This window comes from Cupressus sempervirens, chromosome 11 (genome assembly GCF_028749045.1).
Source record: "Cupressus sempervirens isolate cs-2001-9-10 chromosome 11, ASM2874904v1, whole genome shotgun sequence".
Classification (NCBI taxonomy): Eukaryota; Viridiplantae; Streptophyta; class Pinopsida; order Cupressales; family Cupressaceae; genus Cupressus; species Cupressus sempervirens.
The window spans coordinates 118,181,423-118,198,355 of NC_143128.1; the positions used below are offsets into that span (position 1 = coordinate 118,181,423).

Below are 16,933 nucleotides of genomic sequence, written 5' to 3' on the forward strand. Positions count from 1 at the left end.
TTATTACCATTGTTGCTGCTGAAGTTTGAGTAGGGGGTAGTGCTAACTAAGCTGCCCATTGAAAGATAAACAAAAAACATTCAGAGAAATCTACAAATGGGAACAACAACACATTGTTATTTTAGCAAACTATTTTTTTTCAAATTCAGATTATAAATGTCATATCTTGAAAATGTTTAGGAAACTCTTATGCATTTTCCACATTTTTGAATATATAGCCATGCCTGTGTGAGATTGCTTGGAATTCAATACTCGAAATAGCATCACTATAGAATTTCCTAGCCAAGAAAAGGGTTTCCCTTAATCATCTATGATTCTCCATACTCCACCTTAAAAAGTTCCAAGGAAATTCAAGTAGTTGCAAATAATAAATATGGTGATTTTGTATCATTGTAAAATAGAACTCATACTTTCTAAGCCCAGAAAGGTCCTCCAAAAGTTATAATTAAAAACCATCCATTAAAGAAGATTAGAAACATTATTATTACAATAGGCTTCCATGACAAGCCACTTTAGAGTTAGTTCAAACAAATTCATTAGACGACTGAAAATTGAACTCGCGTTAAAAGAAAAAAGTATTTTCTGATTGTAGACCTTTATAAAGCTAGTTTAAAAATGAAAAAAAATTACTATTCTCATTTAGGGTATGTAATCCTTTGATTTGACAATTTAAAATCAGTAGAGAACATTCTATTTTGGTTAAAATCCTTTTTCATTTTTCAAATAGTCTATTAACATTGAGCTATTTAAAAAAAAAAATGAGTCTACACATTGACTTGGAAAAATTATTAGTTGAGGCTTTTGAGTGCATTATTTCCCTCACTTCCATCACAACGTGAGGAAACTCATAAAAAACAAAATCTTTTGCACCCTCGTCATTATCCTTACCATTCTTGCCAGGTACGTTGTTACAAGTTTAACCACCAATGATAAGATCAAAGCCTCCTACCATCTCTACTAAGTCCTCCAGTACTCCTGTAGTTAAACCTTGGACATCTTCCTTCTGAATCAACCTACCTATGTGTTGAGTTTTTGTCCACCAACTACAAAGAACAAATCTACTCTTTTCACATATTTCGATAGATACAACACAACTTAAATGTATCCCAAGTTAATGAAGAGCAACTTCTGCTCCACCAAAACCAGAAAAAAGAGAAAGTACTCTAATGCCATCAAGATATAATGCTTTCTAGACTGATAAATGGTATGCAACTCTATCTATTTGGATTGAATTACCCAAACAACACAAGCAATCAATCGGACAAGAATTTCCATGAGTGTGATCTCTATCAAATCCTAATATAAGCTCTATCTCATGAAGCTCTAGAGGGACAAGGTCACCTAGCCCCACCCATACCAAATTCCACTCTTCACACTTTTGAAGTATATATTTCTACGCACTATCTTGTAGTTGTCCTTATGAATTTTGAATCATAACTCTTGGTTGATCAATAAGGATAGTGCCACATCATCTTGAGTCTATGGAATTCAATTATGTCCTCTGATCCCATGAAGGCCAATACTTTTCTGATTGTGGATGTGCTTCTTGAATAGTCATGGGGGGAGAGGTTTTTCTTGAAATCGCCCTTCTATTCGAAGGTTATGCACATACCCTCTTGCTCTTTTGAAAGCTGAAAAGAACATTGCTCGTCCATGAACTTTGGTTCAACACCATTAAATTGTTTGGATATTATCTTCCAAATATCATTGAATACAAATGCATCATTCTCATAGTAGAAAAAAGGTGGCCCTTGCATGAACGCATCAATTTCCTTTGAACGTTGGCCAATAAGTTTCTCGGGAACTCCAAAACCAATTAGTTCCTTGGGACACAAATTAGGACTGCATCGCATACTTCTAGGTAACTTCATATCTGTCAAATTTTAAAACACTTAAATTTGTGGTACAGGTTCTGTTGTGATAGAGGGAACATATTTGAAGCAAAAAAAAATAGTCCAACATGGAATACACTTTGTTGATTATCAACCTGACAACAAGGTTTTACAATACAACCACCTAGTCGTTGCTACAGGGCTTTGTCTACATCTAGTCAAACTTAAGTGTGTACGGCGCAAGTGGAGACTAGACAGTGAAGATCATGAAAAGATATTGTATGTTATAAGTGTACATCATGATTGATTTGACCTTTGAGATTTATTTTATAATAATTTGAATATCAAATTTGGTGAATATTTTTTTTAATTGTACTATGGTGAAATTGTGAATATCAGCTTTGGTGAAATTGTGTTTTTAATCTAAATATCTGAGTCTCAGTTATCATTAGTTTATTTAAAAACTATAATATTAATTGTACTTCTTTTCAAACTATTGAATTTCATCTTAAATTAAATGTGTTTAAATTAATTGTATGATTATAAGTTCTTAATTTTCATTAATTTATCAATAAATTATATAATTTAATAATTTAAATTAATGGTATGGATTTGATGGATTGTATGGATTAACAACTAATTTTTTAAGTTCTATAAATACGACACTCAAATTTATGGTAATAACTTATCAAATTTTATTACAAACGTTACACTATATTACTTAATAATGTAAATATACACAAAACATGTATGCATAATAAATATTTTGTTTTATAATATATAAATGTGTTTTATTTTAATATTTTTTGATATTATTTGCAATAATTTAGAATTTTTAACAAATATAGCAGTAATTGATAATTTACGAATTATATATCTTTCTAACTTCCTACTAATTGATAATTGATATACATGTACACATGTCCCAAGATCATGTTCTATAGCTATAACACAAAAAAAAAATACACATATGTACGCATATACACATCTCAAGAATAAACATCTATAGATCTAACATATCTCTATGCAACTAAAATACAAACTGTAAATCTCAAATAAATACATGTATGTGGAAAAATATAAAAAGTCATATATATGTACATGTGATGGTATCTAACTACTGAAGTATTGAATAATCAAATAAATAGTGAAAGTACATATATGGACCATCAAGGTACTGAAATACACATATGTATATATGTAAACTATCTCCAATACATAAATGCATCAAAACTAAAAATATATATCTTATCTACCACTGGAGGGACCCCTCAAGACACATTCAAATAGAACAACCCTCTGATCAAGTCTCCTATACATCGTCTCGTCGAGGCACATCAACCAAGCCCTACAAATATATATACATGTACATGTTAGAGTTATATCTTCAAATCATATATATACATACACATGTACATTTACATTCAAATTAAATATGAACTTGCATATATATAGATATATATCTAGTTTTCAAGACATTTAAATAATTTTAAACAAACTATTTCAAACTTAATTACTTGAGCACTACCGAGTGCCTCAATAGAATCATATGTCTCATGTACATGATGCACTCAACCAATAATATGTGTAACTATTATCACTTAGGTTTGCACCCTTGTCCAAGGCCTATGCGCGAGGACAACCTAGTGAAACATGGAAACAACCTCAAAGCTGTGGGACTTGAACTGTGAGGTTGAGTCTCAGGAGAAGGCCAGCTTCCTCTTAGTATTAGGGCACACCTAACTACTCTCAGAAGGAAAAGGGGAAGAAGGAGATGCAGAAAAAAACTCTACCCTACCTAAACTACGGAGGTGATGAACCAAAATAGAGTGTTCAGATCCATTTCTGCCCATATATGCACTACTGAACTAGAATGAAACTAAGGATATACACATATACACTTGTTTTTATCTAATAACCACATGCAGATTAGGAAACTAAACTGAATAAGACAAGGAAAGAGGAATCTCACTCATATATTACCCAGCAGGCAAAAATAGATACAGTATGTAGGCTACAGATCTCAACAATACACCAATGAGAGGCAAAAGGGATGCACATACACATTAATGGCTGAAGGAGATAAAATAGAGAATCATTTAGTTCAGAGGCACAGGGAATGTTATACTAAGAGTTTTAGAGCAATATCAGAGAAATCAAAAAGATTCTACCCATGGAAAAGATTACAAAATTGCCTTTATAGTTCAGACATAACTGAGGACATTGGCTCTGCATTAACTATTCAGCTACTGGTAATAACTTCTCGCCTTGAAAATTTGATCAAAGATCTAGTGGTTTTGAGTAAAAATGTGATATTCCTCTGAGAAATGCCTCGAGTAGACAGAAGCGGTACCAATGAATGATCCTGACACAGTAGATGGATTGACTGAGATGGTGGAGTGTGCTTTTCTTCCCTCCATTCATTTCGGGTAGGTCAAGATTGATCATGAAGATTAGATCACAGGATAAAATCGATTATATTTACTTCCTAGTTCATGAATCAATAGGGTCAGAGCAAGTCAAATAGACTATATGAGCTAGCTGGGCCATGCGGGCCAATCATCTCTCTTCATTCTACCACCTGGGGAGTCTTCCCATGGTCGATCACCTTTACTTAACTAACCGTGCCACCTTTGAACTATTATTATTAATCATAACCGCTAGCCGCTAACTGCCAGCCTTGACCGGGCAAGTGAGACATGCATCAATATGGTGCTATGTCGCTATGGTATCTGTCGTACAACTTCTGATAAGCGAGACAGTGCCTTTCATTGATCTGCTCTGATCGGACGATCATAAAGACTTGTCGTACCTATGTTGTTCTTACCTCGGGCCCATTGTATCTAGTGCCATGTCAGCAACTACACCATACTTGAATAACACTTGGCTATACTGACCGACATACCCTGTTGCAATTGGGCCTCGTTGACACATGGCGAAAGGGCACCATGTCGCTATGGTAAAGATCGTGCAACTTCACCATGGCAACATGGCGCCATCCATTGATCTATCTTTATCTGATGGCAAACAAGATGGATACTACCCCTCAGTGCATCGATGAATAGGAATTGGCCATGTTGAACTGTCTGATGGATCCTCACTGACATCTTCGGATCCAAAAGTACATGTGTCGTCCAGGCACTATGTCTCTATTATAAACATCATGCAACTTGTCCATAGCGTGATGGCTCCCACCATAGATCAACTTCAATCTGACAATCAGGACCAACTGTGCTCTGACTCATACACTTGGCATCTCCTGGTTGGCCTTCAAAACACCAACTTGGTAGGCCCAAGACTCAACCCCACAGAGTGGCCACGTGTCAACTAGGTGCTATGTCACTATGCAAATTTTTTGGCCAATGCGTGATAGCGACATAGTGCCTACGGTGTTGTAGAAATATTTTTGACCCATGAACTGATTTCCTGTCACTGGACGCACTGGACACACGTCAACTAGACACGATGTTGCTAATGTAAAAATTGCACAACTTCCCCATAGTGTGATGGCGCCATTTGTTGATCTGCCTTGATCTGATGGCAGAGAATTTTGCAGGCCGCAAAACATAACATAGGTCTTGGCATTAAAATAATACTAACTATGGGAACTAGCTGTTGGACGAGTAACATTTTTATTTTGAAACTTGGTGGGGCAAACAAAAATGTGGTAACATTTTTGGCAACTCATAGGGGGCATGAGCATGCTCGATTCATGACCAGTGCCTACCAAAATCCATTGGGCTATAGGGTCAAAAAATATGAGTACAAGAACTTGCAAAACCCTAACCCTTCCTGTGAGAGATTGAAAACCCTAGTTCTGCAACTACAACTGGAAACAAAATAAAACTTCCTTTGTAACCAAAGGTTGTCAAAACTTCGAAAGCTGACAACTCAAAAAGAGAAACCTGTGCACGTGCACTTCTTGAAAAGCAGGAAATAATAGAAAAGAAACTAGACTAACTATGTACATTGATTCACAATCTTCATCAAAAGAAAGCTTTAAGATAAATCCCATTGACTAGGATGGATAGAACTTCACCGTTGGGTCTGCTCAGTTGGAATGCATTACCCTGTTTGAAACTAGCAATCAGATAGAGGCCACTCCATAGTGGGTCAAACTTAGAATGTCTTCCTGGTTTTGCTCTGTCGGAATCCCACTTGAGGACTAAATCTCCCTCTCTAAAGGTTCTGACCCTAGCCTTCTTATTAAAACTCCTTTTCATCTGCTGCTGGTGCATTTTCAGGGTTTGCATGGCTTTGTTTCTCTTTTCTTCTAGTTCAATCATCTTTGCAATTCTTACTGACATGGAACTATCTTCAATTAATTCCAGCTAATGAGCCAACTCCAAGGATGGGAATTCCAATGAGATTGGGAGTCTGGCCTCCCTATCATATACAAGCACAAAAGGTGAATTCCCAATAGATCTCTTGGGTGTTATCCTATCAGCCCATAGAGTAGTTCTTAATTTTTTATGCCAGACCCTCTAATTGTCTTCTATTGTCCTCTTCATGATTTTGATCAGATTCTTGTTGGAAGACTTAGCCAAACCGTTACCCTAGGGATAATAATTTGATGATGTGCTTAGGTAGACATTGTGATTCATTGCCCATGCACAAATCTGGGTTCCAACAAAAGACTTGGCATTGTCTGAGATGAGAGTAGAAGGAGCACCAAACCTAGATACAATCCCATCAAGGAATTCAACAACTGATGGTTATGTGGCATCCTTCAAGGAAACTACCTCTATCCACCTAGTGAAATAATCAGTAGCACCCAAAATCCATTTATGACCTGCACTAGATGGAGGATTAATGAGACCTATAAAATCCAACCCCTACTGATTAAAGGGCTGATCCACCTGAATAGGATGAAGGGGGAGAGCTGCAAGCCTTTGTTTGCCTAAAAAGAAAGCACATTTCTCACATTTTCTCACATACCTATGAGAAGAACCTCCTTATAGCAATATCGTGAGAATGCTCGAAATAACAGAATACAAAGTGATAGCAGAACTCAGAATAAATCTACTGATCGCAGGCCACTTCGAGGGGGTAACCTCCTTTGAGAAAGCTCAATACAATAAATTCGTCCGTACCCATCAAGGGCCTCAACCTATTCTTATATACTGGGTACGATCTAGAAAAGTAATACTACCTATGCATGTGGGATAATAAAATAAACTCACGGGACGACTTACAAAGCATATGCGTCCAACAACTCTACTCTAACAAAATAAACAGAAGGAACACACAGGTTCCTAACATCCCCTCTCCCTTAGAAAAAAGCTTTGTCCTCAAAGCTTAAGGTGTGGAAATTGTTGTTGAATCTGAAGAAGGGGTTCCCAGGTAGCATCCTCTGGTTGCATGCCATGCCACTAAATCAAGACCTCAGAGATGGAGCGAGAGCGAAGCTGGCGAGTGCGCTGGTCAATGATTGCCACCGGCTCCAGGATAATGGATCCTTCCGTATCCATTTCAGGGAGAGTAGTTTGTGCTCTGACAGTGGTACCCAGAACTTTCTTTAGACAAGAAACATGAAAAACTGGATGAATGCGGGAAGAAGGAGGAAGTTCCAGTTTATAAGCAACTGAACCAATCTTCTGCAGAACCTGATAAGGCCCATAAAATTTTGGGGCCAGCTTATGACGCCCTTTCAGCTTTAGGGAGGATTGTTTGTATGGCTGTAGACGAAGAAAAACCATATCCCCAACTTGAAATGAGCGCTCAGAACGGTGTTGATCTGCTTGCTGTTTCATCCGATTACGAGCCATGTGAAGATTATCCTGTAAGGTACAAAGAATCTGATCCCTGCTGCGGAGAACTATGTCAACTGCCTGGACTGGTGAGCTGTTGGGAGTGTAGGGAAGGAGCACTGGAGGTGCCTGACCATAGACTGCTTCATATGGAGTCATTTTAGAGGCAGTGTGGTAAGAGGTATTGTACCACCATTCAGCTAAAGGGAGCCACTTGGCCCACTGATGTTGCTGTTTGGAAGTGAAGCAACGAAGATAAGTTTCCAAGCATTTATTGACAATTTCCGTTTGACCATCAGTTTGTGGGTGATAGCCCGAACTCATCTTCAGTTTGGTGCCAGTTTTCTGAAACAGTTCAGTCCAAAAATGACTGGTAAAAGTTGCATCACGATCAGAGACAATGGAAGAAGGGAGTCCATGAAGACGAAATATCTGGTCCATGAAGATTTGTGCAACAGAGGAGGCAGTATAGGGGTGGCTGAGGGCACAAAAATGACTATATTTCGAGAGACGATCAACCACAACCAAGATCACTGTCTTGCCACCGGATTTAGGAAGCCCTTCAATGAAATCCATAGAAATATCAGTCCAAATCCGTGTAGGGATGGGCAATGGTTCGAGCAAGCCAGGAAGGAGGGTCGTTTCACCCTTGTGGCGTTGGCAAGTATCACATTCAGCCACCATCTGTTGAATCGTCTGTTTCATTCCTTTCCAAAAGAAGTTTCTCCTTGCTCGCTCATAAGTTTTGAGGAAGCCTGAGTGCCCTGCTGAAGGAGAAGCATGGAGTTCATAAAAAATAGCCTGATGTAGAGCTGGGTTCTGAGGAAGCACTAGCCGACCCTTGTATCGAAGAGAAGCACCATCCCAAGAGTAATGTGGTATAGCAGAAGGATTATTGGCTAGCTGGTGAATGATTTGAGATAAAGAAGAGTCACTTTCATAGCCCTGCTGAACAGACGCTAACCAATTGGGAATGGGCTTAGAAATAGCGGAAAGGGAAGCTTGATTATCAAATGTGCGAGAAAGAGCATCTGCCACAATATTCTCCTTACCCTTCTTGTAGGTGATCTCATAATCATACCCCATGAGTTTGCTAACCCATTTTTGTTGTGTAGGAGAGGATACCCGTTGTTCCAGGAAGTATTTCAGACTTTGGTGATCGGTTTTGATGCAAAAATGACTCCCTAAGAGGTATGGCCGCCACTTCTGTACAGCATGCAAAATAGCCATCATTTCTTTTTCATAAGTAGAGAGGGCTAGATTCTTACCAGAGAGGGCTTTGCTAGTGAACGCAATAGGATGGTCATCTTGCAGGAGAACAGCACCCAATCCATTGCCGCAAGCATCACTCTCAATAGTGAAGGGTTTGGAAAAATCTGGCATCGCGAGAACAGGTGTACTGCACATAGCCTGTTTCAGTTGTTCAAATGCAGTCTCAGCAACAGGGGTCCAGGAGAAGGCATCCTTTTTTAACAGAGCTGTCAATGGTGCTGCAATTTTCTCGTAATCTTTGACAAACTTGCGGTAGTAGCCAGTCAACCCCAAAAAACCTCGAAGGCTCTTGAGAGTTTTAGGATGCGGCCAAGTTTTCATGGCATCTATTTTTGTAGGATCCACCCGCACTCCATGGTGTGCAACAATATGCCCGAGATACTCCACTTCCTCCTGGCCAAACACACATTTAGATAGTTTTGCACAGAGTTGATGATCAGAGAGAAGTTGCAAGACAAGCTCCAGATGATGGAGATGCTCAGCCCAAGTTTTGCTATATATGAGGATATCATCAAAGAAGACCAGAATGAATTTCTGGAGGTATGGTCGAAATATGTTATTCATCACTGCCTGAAATGTTGAAGGAGCATTCGTGAGGCCAAAGGGCATGACTAAAAATTCATAGTGACCATCATGTGTGCGGAAGGCAGTTTTAGGTATATCCTCCTCATTAACCCGAATTTGATGATACCCAGAACGAAGATCTAACTTGGAGAAAAAATGAGCCCCATGAAGTTCATCAAGAAGTTCATCAACAACTGGAATGGGAAACTTGTCCTTTATAGTGAGATGATTAAGTGCTCGGAAATCAATGCAGAGTCGCCATGACCCATCTTTTTTGTGAACAAGCAGAACTGGAGAAGAAAAGGAACTGGTACTAGGGCGAATAATACCTTGCTTCAGTAAGTCACGGACAAGTATCTCGATTTCGGTCTTCTGATGAAATGGGTAGCGGTAGGGCCTGATGTTGGGCGGAACACTGCCAGGAAGGAGCTGAATACGGTGGTCCTCTGGATGAGAAGGAGGTAATCCCACAGGTTCAGCAAATATACCAGAATACTTGTCCAAAATGTGTTGGAGATCGGCAGGAGTGCTAGAGACTGCTGATGGCTGCATCTGAATGGAATGGAGCTGAGCGATGACACCATGTGAATTCTTCTTAAGAAGTTTTTCCATACGGTGTGAACTGATGATGCTGAGAGACCCTGGTTGTAAGCCTTTCAAAGTGTGTTGGTGCCCCTCGGCTGAAAACTGCATCCAAAGTTCAGCAAAATCCCAGAGAATGGGGCCAAGAGTGCGTAACCATTGGGCACCCAAAACCACATCACAGCCACCTAAGGGTAAGGCAAACATGTCAGAGCGCATGTTATAATCTCCAATAGAGAGACGCACATTGCGACATTTCCCTTTACAAGGTAAAGTGCCCCCATTGGCAATCATGACTTCAAAGCTAGAGCAGGGATGGATAAAGCAATCAGCCTGTTTGGCTATGCGTGGATCAATGAAGTTATGAGTGCTACCAGAATCAATGAGTATAGTAAGAGGGATCTTCTTGAAGAAACCCTGGACCCGCATGGTTTGTGGAGTAGTGACTCCTGCCAAAGCATGGACAGATATCTCTGGTGGAGCTTCTGGGGAAGGAGGTTCAGGCTGGTGAGGCTCAACCTCAGCATCCACTGTTTCCTGAGCATCTACATATTCTTCCAGTTCCGGTGGAGAATCCACATCCAAGAGATAGAGCTTTTGCTGAACACATCTATGGCCCCGAGACCATTTCTCATCACAATTATAACAAAGCCCTTTGTCTCGCCTAACTCGCATCTCTGTTTCAGACAAGTGCTTGATCGGAGTAGTTCTGGGAGCTGGTATGATTGGAGGGTTGTGAGAACCTGTATTTCTGAATGGAACAAAATTAGATCTGGAGCGTTGTAGAGCACTAATCTTGTCTTCCGCTAACTTAGCCAACCCAAGGGCTTCCATCATTGTAGTAGGTCGAAACATTTTGACTTCTGAGCGAAGTGCATCCTTCAGACCACTGACAAAACAACTACGGAAGAATTCATCAGACAAGCCCTCTGTGTGATTAGCTAATTTTTCAAACTCTGTCTGGTATTCTCTTACAGTGCCTGTTTGACGCAGTTTAGTGAGTGCTCCTGTGAAATCATCAAAGGAACTAGGGCCAAAGCGCTCCAAAATGAGGGTGCACAATTCGCTCCACGTTGGGCCTACATTAGCCTTGATGTACCAACGGAACCATTGAAGAGCTTCATGTTCCAAATGAAAAGATGCAAGGGAGACTTTGTGGTTATCCAAAGTATTATGCAAGCTGAAATACTGCTCTGCCCTATAGATCCATCCAGTCGGATCAGAACCATCGAAGCGTGGAAAATCAAGCTTTGGTCCACGGAAATTGCCAGAAGAGGACCCAGTATCTCATGAATGGTTTCGGCTCATGGCTGACTGCTGAAAGTTAAGACCCAGAATTTTGTCATCCAGATCTTGAAGTCTGGTTTTGAGGGATGCAATTTCCTCTTCCATGATTTTTGCTCCTGTACGCGTAACAACCATAAAACAAGGTTTTTTTTTTTTTTTTTTTTTTTTTTTTTTGAAATGGGTAGAAGATGAGAAACAAAAACTTTTTTAGTTACGGCAAACTTGGATTTGGGTAAAACTCATATAGGAAATGGGTGTTCGACGGGTGGTGGGAGACTATCTGGGGACAAGGGAAAAAGAAAAATGAGGGTTTCAAGGGTAGGGAGGCGAAATGAGGCGAACAGTCCAAGAGGGATAAGGGAGCAAAATGAGGAATTGAATCTTGTGGCTCAGTTTGGTGGCGATTGGATGAGAGGTGAAAAAGATAGGGCAAACCCTAAAATTAGATAAATGAGGGATTTAGGGCTTTGATATGTAAAATTTGGGGTTGTGTCGCTAAGGAAGGAAGTATGCGAAATGATATTGCAGACGTTCTGCGGAAGTATGAGCAGAAACAGACAGAACAACTGAAAAGAGTTATTGCAATAACAAGAGATATTAGAAGTGAGAGGAACCTGAAGGCCACGACAGAAAAAAATTTGATGTAATTTCCACCCAGCGAGCCCAAGAGAGTGCTCTGATACCAGATGAGAAGAACCTCCTTATAGCAATATCGTGAGAATGCTCGAAATAACAGAATACAAAGTGATAGCAGAACTCAGAATAAATCTACTGATCGCAGGCCACTTCGAGGGGGTAACCTCCTTTGAGCAAGCTCAATACAATAAATTCGTCCGTACCCATCAAGGGCCTCAACCTATTCTTATATACTGGGTACGATCTAGAAAAGTAATACTACCTATGCATGTGGGATAATAAAATAAACTCACGGGACGACTTACAAAGCATATGCGTCCAACAACTCTACTCTAACAAAATAAACAGAAGGAACACACAGGTTCCTAACAACCTATAACAATCATGGAATAGAGATGACCAATAATAACCAACCATCATGATCTTCATGGTAATTGTTCTTGTAGAGAAATGGCTGCCATCAGGGCCATCATGAAGTTCTTTAATCATCCTTTCAGCCTGATCCTTTTCAATGCATCTCAATAGGGTCCCATTAAAATCCCTCCTGAATAGGATACCATCAATTACAACATAGGGAATGGGCTGTAGTCTATATTGTCTTCTTTTACCTCTATCCAATCCCTGAGGGTATCCATCCCTTGATAAGAAGCTCTTCATATCATTTATCCAGCTCTTTGGACCATCAACATTTCTTACTTCCTGTTGTTCTGTTAATACCATAGCAGCCTATTCATCAGAATCCTGACCTGATAACATTTCTTTGCATAATCCTCTCCCTCTTACCTGCTTGGTAATCTAAATATCAATATCATATTCCATTACCCTAGTGATCCATCCATCTCTCTTTTCACTGATATCCTTGCTTAACAAAAAATCTTTTACGCTGGCATGGGGCACCAACAAATGGATCCTATTTTGGGATAAGAGGTGCTTGAATTTATTCAAGGCTCTGATGACTGCAAGGGCTTGCTTCTCAATAAAGCTATACTTATCTTCATATTGCTTAAGCCCTTCACTGAAGAAGGCTATGGGCTACTCCTCATCCTTGCCATTTGTTTGAGTCAAGACAGCAGAGATACTTGACTCACCACCTAAAGTGTAGAGGATGAAATCTTTCTCAAAATTTGGGTTCATGAGAGTAGGGGCTGAGGCTATGGCTGCCTTGATCTCTTCAAAACTCTCCTGCCCCTCCTTGGTCCATGAGAATACCATATCTTTCTTAAGCATATCTGTAAGAGGTTTCACCATGGTAGAAATATTAGGAATAAACCTTCTTACAAAATTTATCCTACCAAGGAAACTTTGCAGCCCATTCTTGTGTTTAGGAAGAGGAAGGGCAAGTATTGCCTTTGTTCTTTCTGGATCAATGGTTAGCCCATCCTCAGATACAATGTGTCCCAATAGTTTTCCTTGGCTTATAGAAAAGACACACTTGGCTGGGTTGAGGGAAACCCCAAACTCTCTACATCTTAGAAATACATACCTTAGATGACCAAAATGGTTTTGTACATTCTTTGAATATATAGTTATATCATCAAGGTATACTAAGACAAACTTGTCAATCAATTTTTTGAAGGCCATCTCCATTGCCTTCTAAAATGTGGCACTTGCATTTGTTAGTCCAAATGGCATCTTGCAATAAGCATAGGTGCCCCATATAGTAGTGAATGTTGTCTTATATCTGTCAGATTCTTTAACCAGCATTTAATTATAACCAGAGAATTCATCAAGAAAAGAGAATCTCCTTGACCCACTGACCTTAGACAGGATTTGTTCCTTTGAAGGGAGGATGGTGATCTTTAAGAGAAGCCTGATTAAGATCCCTAAAGTCCACACACAATTTGATTTCTCCATTCTTCTTCCTTACAAGGACACGGTTAGCTACCAATGATGAGCGTTTGATAGGAAATACTATATTGGCCACTATCAACTTGGATAGCTCTTTTCGCATTAGAGGCTCAATCTTAGGATTCACTGGTCTCTGTTTTTGTCTTACTAGTTTGGCCTTATCAATTAAAACTATGGTATGCTGAAACAAACTAGGATCAAATCCTTTTAATTCATCATATGTCCAAGAAAATACATCATTAAATTCTTGACATAATTGAATGAAGTTTTCTTGCTCAGTTTCAGAACATACCTTCCCCATATTCAGAGATTTTCTATCAGCAATTTTAACTGGGGCATAATCATCCTTTTATGTAGCTAGATTCATCCCTTTGCCTCTTGTTTGATCATCAGGATTAAAGACACTCTCCAAGGTAATGAGACCCTTGGGAAACTTGTTAGAATTGAGATGAATGATTTGATCACCATACTGATCTTGTAGTTTTGACTGATTTCTATCTGAGAATTCTGCCTCATTCTGCAAGAAACTCACAATTTGTTCATCAGAATCAAACACATGCCAATGAGTGTTGTTGTCAGGGATGGTAGGCCTCACTAACACCCTTATTTGTTGCTTCTTTTCTTCCTCAATATTCCCTGGTACATCATAAGATGCACCCACTGCAGCAAGTCTATCAACATATTTATTTCCTTTCCTAGGAATGCTTTGAATATTGAATGCATTGAAGCCCTCAAGCAAATCCTAGACTCTATCTTTGTAAGACTTGAGTAGGCCATTTTTGGTGATATTCTTATTTCTCACTTGGTTAACTGCCAACTCACTATCTCCATATACTTTCAAGGCTTGAATTCCTCTCTTTTGGGCAAGTAAGAGACCTTGAATCAAAGATTCATACTCGGCCACATTACTGGTGCAATTGAATTGGAGCCTAAATGAGAAGTAGTATCTTATTTGTGCAGGAGAGATCAGCATAACACCAGCCCTTGATTCATTTCTATTCCTTGAACCATCAAAATACATACTCTATATTCCATTTATATCATCATTAGTCCCAACAAGATCAGGAACTCGGGCATCTTTCTCTATTATGCAATATGTACTAAGGCCTATCTCAAGAGTCTCTGACATAGGCTCAAACTAATATGCATTTGCCCACTCATCTAAGAAGAAATCAAGAATCTCTACTATGGAAGTGACAAGCTCATTTACTATGTCATTTTCATCCATCTCTAGAATAGGGCAATTCATATTGATGAAATTGGGGGTGTAGGATTTAGTGTGATGAAGGGCTTGAGGTTCTTCTCTAATTGAGGCATTGGCTCCATATCTGGTCTTAAATGACATATATGAACAATCAGCAGATATGAATCCACCAATTTGAGTAGTGAAATCCCTTGAAAGACAAATAGCAAAATAGGGCTTGACTTCAGCAACAGATATGTCTTGAATCGCAGTGCAACCAGGGCATGCATGTAGGGCCATCTCCACATTCCTAAGCATACCTACAGTTTTGATAGTACTACCATCTAATTGTAACACATCCCTAACAATGGGCTCATATTTCATTCCTAAAGCATCAGCAACACACATAGGCATTACTAAGCTACTAGCCCCTGAATCTATGATGCAATTGTGGACTAATTTGCCTCCTATAATCAGAGAAAAATAGAATGGAGGAGGTCTAACCTTTTTATTTGTCTCCACCTCCCCTACTTGTTGTACTAGACTTGTGGCATTCTCCATGGTAGATGGCTGATCCTTGGGTACAATCTTCCTTAATTCCTGCTGCAGCAACCTCTTCTACATTGGTATGGTGGCAACATCATCCCACATCGAAATATTCACATTGGTCTTCTTCATTTGCTCTACCACACTGAAAGGTGTATTAGGAACTTTGGTAGAAACTTTGGGAGCTGCACTTATAAGAGGTTGAGATGGAGCAACAAAAGGATCACTTGCATCCTTCTTTCTAGAATCCTGCTTTTGCTGTTGTGAAGTATTTGTTTGTTCATTTGCTGCATGTGCATGAGGTGTAGCACTTGAAGTTGAGGCCTACTTAGGAGAAGGACGGGCAGCATGTTCCATAGCTCTCTTCTTGCTTCTTGTGTTATGAGCAAAAAAATCCTGGTTTACATTACAATGCTCCCCAACCTGATGATTCATGAAAGAGCAATCATCACGTCCTTGAATATATGAGGCCTCCTTGGGATGATCCCCTTTTTATGATTGCTTTGCTATGAGTTCTGGATAGTTAGGGCCATATAAGCTTCTGCCTTCTAGCATATGTAATAGGTATAAGAATAGTTGCAAGAAGGGCATAAATCTTGATCTTGGGCCAAGTTATTTTGAGGGACTATAGCTTTTTTTTGATTTGAGCTTGAAGCAGAGGCATGACTATTTTTCTTACTCTAATCGAAAGAGCTATTCCACTGATTAGGAGGCCTACGACCACTTGGAGCTTGATATTGCAATTGGGGAGGCTTGCCACTTTGAGCTTGCTACCTTTCTAAGGCCACCACCTTGTTACTTATTTTTTGTATTAGAGAAAAACTATCCTCTAATCTCTTCCCTTGGTCCTTTAACTCCATCCCCTGCTCTTGCAATTTTTTATCCAGGGTGTTCTCTCTTTTATCTGTATTTAGCACTAGACCTTGGAGCATTTCTTTGAGTTCATCTATCCCATTTGAGGATGTGGAAGCTTGGGGAACTGGAGTAAGGGCTTGTGATGTAGAAGTTGTAGGAAGAGGGGCTATTGCTGGTTGGTGGTTGGGAACATCAAGAAAGAAAGGAATAGGGGGCCTTAAAGCCAACTTTCCTCCTTGTATCAGGATGTTCTCAGTTTTTATGGCTATCTCATAAGCATTAGGCAAGGTATCTCCTCCCATAATTTTGATTGTAGTGGCAATATCACTATTAAAAGCTCTAAGGTAATGCAAGAAGGAATTACCAGGGGTAGGTTTCACTATAGTAGGTATTCTATCCCATGTCTTTTGGAATCTATAATTAAAATCAGTCATACATTCATGGGGGGCTCTTTTTATTGTAGTTAGTTGTTCTAAAAGTGACAGATAGTCACTTCTATCCTCAAAATGTTTGCATAATCCTGCTCATAGTTCATCCCAATTAGTTATAGAATCATGAGCTAAGCCTCTATACCACTG

General features: G+C 39.5%; 1 pseudogene; it reads right to left on the bottom strand.

Moving 5' to 3' along the window:
* Window positions 1-876: 876 nt before the first annotated feature.
* LOC149528508 (DNA (cytosine-5)-methyltransferase DRM1 pseudogene) overlaps window positions 877-16,933 on the bottom strand; it is a 31,123-nt pseudogene continuing 15,066 nt past the window's right edge.